The following is an 8,906-nucleotide window of genomic DNA, read 5'->3' on the forward strand; positions in this document are numbered from 1 at the left end:
TGGAGACCAGGTCGGCAAATATAAATAGACACCACCTGAAACCAACAAGAGGTGATCATATCTACGCATATCTCCATCTATTTTCTCTCTACATCTCCTATATTTATATTGACTTGATCGTTGAAGGTACAACGGACCTCGAGGTCGCATACTTCTTACAGGGAAGAATCCGAGCATTGTGTCCTCAACACTGTAAGCGTGAAATCGCCTAGACCCGCGAAATACAATATCAACAGTGGCGCCGTCTGTGGAATTTTTTGTTTCCCATAAATAACGTGTCCTTTGTATGTCAATGACAACACGCTTTCAGAGCTTGCAACGTGAAAAGGCCGCATCTGAAGCCATGGAAGGGAGACTCAACGAACAAGCCACAATCATATAGAAACTTATCAACGACATGGAGACACTTCGTCGCAAAAATGCAGTATTACGAGGGGATAGCAAGGAACTAGAAGGAAGAACGACTAAGGGTGGACTTCCAACTACATAAGCTTAACAACAAGTATGATGAGGTGGTTAAGTAGATAGGCCCTCCATCAATTGTAGACCAACTTCTTACCAACGCTAAGTTACCATACAGCGCCGAGGTTATGGTGGTGCCTTTACCTCCTAGATTTAAAGTACCACAAATGGAAGCATATGATGGGTCAAAAGATCCCTTGGAACACTTGGAAACTTTCAAGGCTCATATGACTCTGCATTGTTTCTCAAGCGAAGTCACATGTAGAGCATTTCCCTTACGTTGAAAGGGGGCACGAGCTTGGTTTGGGTCTGTACAACCTAAGACTATTGTTAGCTTCAATGAGTTGGCTTGTCTCATCTTAACACAGTTCATGGCCAGCTGAAAGAGGAAGAGACTTGCCACCTATCTCCTAATGGTAAAATAGAGGGACGATGAGAGTCTCAAGTCATACCTTTCGGGCTTTAACAAAGAGCGCATGACTACGAGTGATCAAGATGAGAAAATCACATTGGCAGTATTATTGCGGGGAGTGTGGCCTCGCAACACTAAGAGAGTTCATGGACCACACAGACGGTTTCATAAGTGCTGAAAATACACTCCAGGCGCTAACGGCTCCTAGAAAAATTGAAATGGAGAGAGCGGACAAAAGGACGGTAGACTAGAGCAGAAGGACAGCTCGAGGAGAGAACAAGAAGAGAACCCCAGAAGCAAAACGAAAGGAAGAGCAAATTTTCCGTGGAAAAGCTACGCCACGTCTACACTCCAACATGGCGGTAGAAGCTGAGAAAGAACCAAGCCCCCAAGGTGAGCGAAGCGAGGGTGCAGTTTATTTTAAATACTGTACCTACCACAAAACAGGCGGCCATCAAACTAAAGATTACGTCACTAGAAGGCAAAAAATAGAAGAAATGAACGCTCAGATATATCACTATGGTGACGATAGACGCAACTAACAATGTTTGGTGCCCTACTCGGACAATTCGAAGCCCTATCCAGAGAAGCCGAAGACCTATCTAGAGAAACCGATGCCCTATCCTGAGAAACCGATGCCCTGCCTAGAGAAGTAGAAGCCTGGCTCGGAGAAACAGGAATCCTGCCTGGAGAAACAGGAACCCAGACAGAAGAGGAGCTACAGATCGGCACCGAGCAAATCCACATCGGGAGAGCCAGCATAGAAGAGAAGCCCCAATAGGCAAAATAAGTACGATAACCGGAGGATATTCTGGGGGAGCAACCACCTCATCAGCTCGAAAGGCTCACACTAGGAAAGCTAGGTACGAAGAAGTATTCACTTCCCGAAGGTCGGTTCCTGGCGCCAAGGGTCAACCAAGAGAGCACTTCATAACATTCAATGAAAATGATGAAGAAGGCTTGCAATGCCCCCATGATGACGCCCTGGTCATAATAATGTAAATCGCCAATTATTGACAAGGAGAGTACTGATCGATAATGACAGTTCTGCTAACATCTTATATTGGGAGGCATTCACTCGAATGGGGATCATGCCAGACCGTCTGCGTCCGGCACCAACACCCTTCAAGGGCTTCATCGGAGATATGGTTCAACCTATTGGAGCAATCACTCTACCCATCTTGGCCGGAACAACTCCCAGGATGGTCAACTTCATCGTGGTTAAAGCCCCCTCTTCATACAATGAAATTATTGGGCGGCCCGCCCTGAACCATATGAAAGCGGTAACTTCCACATACCACCTCAAGGTAAAATTTCCAACTCCATCTGGGGTAGGGGAGATACGAGGGGAACAGAAGACCGTGAGAGATTACTATGCACGGGAAATGAAGCCCGATGCAATTGAGGTCCGAACTCTTGAAGAAGATCAAGGAGAAATCATCCTACCCCCGCCTCCGGCGCTGATTGAGCTGGATAGAGAGGTAAGAGATGAAGAAGGCTTACGGCAGGCAGAGTCTAACGAACCCTTGGTCCTGGTGCCAGTGGATTTCGAAAGACTGAAGCATATCGTCTGAGTAGGAACTAAGATGGCCACAGATATAAACCAAGCCATGAGACAGCTCCTCGCCGAACATCGAGATGTGTTTGCATGGAGCCACGAGGAGATGCCCAGCATTGATGCATCCATAATTGAGCATCGCCTCAGTGTGGACTCCGCGGTAAACAAAGTATGCAACCATCACCGAGGAGGTGGACTGACTTTTAGCTGCATGATTCATCAGGGAAGTATACTATCCAGAATGGCTCTCCAATGTCATCTTGGTAAAAATATAAAGTGGAAAGTTGAGGATGTGTGTAGACTTCACGGACCTAAACAAAGCTTGCCCAAAAGACAACTTCCCTCTACCACGAATAGATTTGATAGTGGACGCAACGGCTAGACACTCCCTTCTCATCTTTATGGATGCATATTCGGGATACAACCAGATTAGGATGCACACGAATGATGAAGAAAAACAACATTCATTACTGACCAGGGTCTCTACTGCTACAAAGCAATGCCATTTGGTCTAAAAAATGCAGGAGCAACATACCAACGTCTAGTCAACCGGATGTTCAAAAATCAAATCGGGCTGAATATGAAAGTCTATGTAGGCGACCTTTTAGTCAAGAGCAAGAAGCTAGAACAACATATTGGTGACCTCAGAGAAGCTTTCGCAATGCTCAAAAAGTATGGGATGAAGCTCAATCCACTCAAATGTGCGTTTGGCGTCGAGTCAGGGAAGTTCTTGGGTTTCATGGTCTTTGAGTGAGGAATTGAGGCCAATCCCGAGAAAGTCAAAGCAACTATAGACATGTAGCCACCACGGATGATCAACAAAGTTCAAAAGCTTGCTGGAAGAGTGGTCGCTCTGAGTCGTTTTATTGTAAGATCGATCGATCATTGCCTACCTTTCTTCAAAGTCCGTAGGAAAGCACGAGAATGGGATGACGAGCGTGAATGGGCCTTTGGCGAATAAATAGAATATTTAGCCTATTCACCACTCCTCAGTTAGACCAAACCAGGAGAAGACCTGACTGTGTATCTGGCAGTATCGCCGAGTGCTATATTCGCCGTGCTTACCTAGAACGAAGAGGGAGTCCAACGACCTCTCTACTACATAAGCAGGGCCTTTCGAGGAGTAGAAGCTAGATAACCCTGAGCCGAGATGTTAGCATTCGCGTTGGTTATCACCACCAGACGACTACGACCATACTTTCAAGCTCACTTAATAAAGGTACACACAAATGTCTCTTTGAGGAAAATATTGCAGAAACCTGATGTCTCAGGCCGAATGACCAACTGGGCAATTGAATTGAGTGAGTTCAAAATTGAATACTTCCCCAAACCACAATTAAAGGGAAAGTATTCACGGATTTTGTGGTGGAATTCTCCAACTTCCTAGAAGAAATAAACATAACACCCCAAGGTAAGCCTTGACAGGTCTACGTCGATGGCTTTTCCTACCGGGCTGGAGGAGGAATCAGAGTGCACATAGTCTTAGAGTCCGGAGAAGAACTCAACTACGCACTCAAGCTCAGCTTTAAAACCACCAATAACGAGGTCGAGTATGAGGCATTACTTGCGGGTTTGACAATAGCCAAGTGATTAGGCGCTACTGAGGTCGAAGTAAAATATGACTCACAGGTGGTAGTTGGCCAGGTAACTAGACATTTTACCGTTAAAGGAGAAAATCTGAAGAAGTACCTACAGAGAGTAAGGGAAGAACGAGAACTCTTCCAGTATTCCCACATACAGCAAATCCCCAGAAGAGAAAACCACAAGGCAGACCGTCTGACAAAGACCGCCTTAGGCCAAGAAGATACACCTCTTCCAGATCATACAACAGTCCAAACAATTGATGTACTAGCCATTGGAATCGAAGTATCTACGATCCAGATATCACAACCACCGGAGTGGGCCACCGACACCATAAAGTTCCTTAACGATGGCTTGGTTCCGGATAATCAGGAAAAAGCAAGGAAGGTCAGAAATAGAGCAGCTCGCTTCACATTAGTGGAAGGAATCCTGTATAAAAGAGGCTTTGCTGAGCCCCTCTGGAGATGCATCTCTTCCGAGCAAGCCCAATATGTGCTAGTTGAGATACATGAAGGAGTTTGTGGAAACCATTCCGACGGGAGGGCATTAGCAGCACCAACCATATGGGTAAGGTACTATTGGCCTAAATCTCTCAGGGATACATAGGATTTTGTAAAAAAAATGCCTCAAGTGCCAAGAGTATGCACCTATCCCTCACTGCCCTCTCGAAGAACTCACTTCCATTACTTCCCATTGGCCCTTTGCACAGTGAGGGTTGGACCTCGTTGGTCCGCTCCCTATGGGCAAGGGAGGAGTAAAGTTTGTTGTAGTGGCAGTCGATTACTTCACCAAATGGGTGGAAGTAGAAACTCTGGCTACAATCACAACTCATGCAATCACAAACTTCCTCTGGAAATCTATAATTTGCTGCTTCGGAATTCCCCAAAGCTTCATATCAAATAACTGAAGACAATTCGATTGCTCCCATTATCGAGAATGGTGTTCAAAACTCAGAATCAAAACTAAGAATTCCTTTCCAGGACATCCACAGGTGAATGGATAAGTAGAAGCCACCAACAAGACGCTACTTAACATCCTGAAGAAAAAACTGGGAAACCAAAAAGGGAGATGGGCTAAGGAACTCCCCAATGTACTATGGGCATACTGAACATCGGTAAGGACCCACTGGGGAAACACCTTTAACCCTCGTTTATGGAACTGAAGCCATAACACCAGTAGAGGTGGCCGTACCCACGTATCGCATACAACACTTCAACCAGGAATGCAACAATGCAGGATTGAAAGAAAACCTGGACTTCTTAGAAGAAAGGCGAGAGGAAGTAGTAAGCTGGATATCAACCAATAAACGAAAGGTTGAACGATCCTTCAACAAATGAGTCCGACCTTGAACCTTCAAGGTAGGAGATATGGTCCTAAAGCAAACAAGAGTTACGACCCAGGAAGAGGGTAAACTAGGCCCCCGATGGGAAGGACCATACTTAGTAATGGCAACAGGGAGACCTGGCTCTTATCGGCTTAAAGATCAAGAAGCCACGAACTGCCCCACCCATGGAATACTCAACACTTGAAGAAATATTTTGTAAATAGGTCGCTACCCTGCATTATAAGGTGATTTGTTAAATAAAATTTCCATAAACTAACTTCAAATGTTCTATTCTTTTTGTCTTCTACTGTCAAAATTGTTTCAAATTGAAAGACCAACATTGGCAATATGGGTCATTTGGGCATCACTTGAGCATCCCAATATGCCTCCATCATAACAAATCGCCATGCAGGAAAGGTCAAGGATCACCCGACCCCCCAGATATTCAACAGGCGGAAAAGGTCAAGGACCGCCCGGCCTTCGCAAGGAACAAGCCCAGTCCATTGATTAGCCACAGGGTATTGGTTTAGGACCAAAGCCTTGAGCTCTAGCCTTACACTAGCCACTTAGAACACAAGTCCCTCGATTTGTCGAGCCTCTTGCAAGGTTGCTACATGCGATGCATTGGCTAAGGAACAGGGCCTCCGGGTTCTGCCCTGAAGTCAGAACACAAGCTAGTCCTGAGATTGGACTTGCCGACCATCGCGGGGTACAAGCCCAGTCCATTGATTGGCCATGAGGTATTAGCTAAGGACCAGAGCCTTGAGCTCTGCCCAAACACTAGCCACTAGGAATACAAGTCCCTCGACTTGTCGAGCCTCATGCAAGGTTGTTGCCTGCGATACATTGGCTAAGGACTAGAGCCTCGAGGCTCTGCTATAAACAATAGCCAATCAGAACACAAGCTAGTCCTGAGATTGGACTTGCCGGCCATCGCGGGGTACAAGCCCAGTCCATTGATTGGCCATGGGGTATTGGCTAAGGACCAGAGCCTTGACCTCTGTCCACACACTAGCCACTTGGAACACAAGTCCCTCGACTTGTCGAGCCTTGTGCAAGGTTGCTGTCTGTGATGCATTGGCTAAGGACCAGGGCCTCTGGGCTCTGCCCTGAACAACAGCCAATCGAAACACAAGCTAGTCCTAAGATTGGACTTGCCAACCATTGCGGAGTACAAGCCTAGTCCATTGATTGGTCGCGGGGTATTGGCTAAGGACCAGAGCCTTGACCTCTGTCCATACACTGGCCACTTGGAACACAATTCCCTCGACTTGTTGAGCCTTGGGCAAGGTTGCTGTCTGCGATGCATTGGCTAAGGACTAGGGCCTCCGGGCTCTACCATGAACATTAGTGGGTCGGAACACAAGCTAGTCCTAAGATTGGACTTGCCAACCATTGCGGGGTACAAGCCCAGTCCATTGATTGGCCATGGGGTATTGGCTAAGGACTAGAGCCTTGAGCTTTACCCATACACTAGCTACTCGGAACACAAGTCCCTTGACTTGTCAAGCCTCGTGCAAGGTTGCTGCTTGCGATGCATTGGCTTAGGACTGGGGCCCCCGGGCTCTGCCTTGAGATATAGCTAGTCGGAATACAAGCCAGTCTTGAGATTAGACTTGCCGACCATCGTAGGGTACAAGTCCAGTCCATTGACTGGCCACACGGAGTCAACCAAGGACCAAAAATCATGAGGAGTACACATCAAAGCAGATTTAGGGAAGCAAAAGGAAAAATGGCAAAATTGAAAAGAAACAAAGGAAAGGCAAAAACCGTGCCACCAGGTACACAAATTTATATCAATAAAGTCATTTTATTATCCATACAGGATTACAAGAAGAAAATTACATCATCAAGTCGCAAGGACTACAAATTACATCATCAAAGGTTACAAGGAACAAAAAGAAAACTTGATCCAGGTAGAAGCCATGCAGACATCATTGCGGTATCGTCTTAGCAAGGGAGATAATCATCCAATGGAAACCCGCCCACATCCCTAGGAGAAAGAAATAAGTTCAAAGTCTGTAGTGGTGAGCAGCTTGGAGGGCAGGCAGTTGTCGAAGCAACAATTACTGCCCTCCTCCACTACCACCACCATGCCACCTTCCTATTCCAGCTTAGCTCAGAACAAGCAAGATGTGAGTTCTGATGCAAAAGCTTAGGGGGTAGAGCCCCGTAAGCAAAGGGGTAGGAACAAGCAGGGCACTATAAACAAAAGGGCAAGAACACAAGAGGTACGGGCGATTCAATTCTCCGATACACAAACCTCCATATCCAGCGACAAGTTGAACACCATAAGAAGAGGCATCACCCCTAGGGTGTAAAGACTCCACCAAAATCATGAGAAGGAAGATAGAAGGAATACAAAGATGAAGAAAGGCACGGGAGGTCACAGAACATAGGAGAGCAAACAGAAGCAGAAATTGGATGGATTCCTCAATGAAGGGAGAGGCCTTTTTTATAGGCAAGGTGGACGTTTGGCATGCTGAGGCATCATAACTCCCTGAACCACCCTAAGTGGCCTCGTGTCCCCTCTGGGAAACCGAAGTCCCTTGAGTATTGAGAGATATGGACATGGTGATCGATGCGCTGCACGAAGTTAATGGTGGGGTTAATGGAGAAGCTAATACGAATTTAATTTGGGATTAATGCATAACCGTCAAGTTAATAGCCTTCAAAACACATGGAGACCGAAGATATATCATTCAAAATGACCTCAGAATTGACAGAGAATCAGTAGTGAATCAAGCCGTAGCGCAGGAATCGAAGTGGTGCCGTTTAATGCGAGAACGCATAAATAGACGCTAAACCACCACATGTGCAAAACGCCAATGAATGCTTAGCATGCGACCAAACAAGTACAAAGGCTCAACTGGAAGGGCCCCTTCTTGGTTCCCATCAACTGGAGGGAGCCCTGCTTGGTTCCCATCAACTAGAAGGAGCCCTGCTTGGTTCCCATGGACTAGAAGGAGCCCTGCTTGGTTCCCATCAACTGGAAGGAGCCCTGCTCGGTTCTCATTAACTAGAAGAAGTCCTGCTCAGTTCCCCTCAATTGAAAGGAAGCTCAGCTTAGTTCCCATCACTGGAAGGAGCCTTCCTCAAAGAAAGGCTGAGCGGAATAGTTATCAGGATTCATCAACACAAAAGTATGTCATCAAATGAAACTAAGGGTTCCCTACCCTGTTTCATTCCCAACAAGGCCATATGTATTGCTCGGTCTCTAACTATTGTGCAACACTGGTTAGTGAAAAATGGAAGCAGGAAAAAAGTACAAAGCAAAAACGAAAACTCAGCAATGCTTGGACAAAACAGGAGGTATGTTCATATATATATAATTGTTAAAATTACATAAAAAATTTGTGTAGGTCTGGAAACAAAAATATTTACATAGGAGTTAAAATTAAGGAGGAGCATCGCGGAAGGCTAGAGGCATTTCCTTTACACCCATGGTCAGCATTTCATTATAAGCTTCTCTGTTCTGGGGAATCTGTCAAAGATTAAGGGTACGGAGGTCAGTCTCAAGGTTTTCCATTAGGTGATGTCGCAGACTCTTAAGACCTTCCTTATACCCA

Source organism: Juglans regia, chromosome 6 (genome assembly GCF_001411555.2).
Source record: "Juglans regia cultivar Chandler chromosome 6, Walnut 2.0, whole genome shotgun sequence".
In the NCBI taxonomy this organism is placed as follows: Eukaryota; Viridiplantae; Streptophyta; class Magnoliopsida; order Fagales; family Juglandaceae; genus Juglans; species Juglans regia.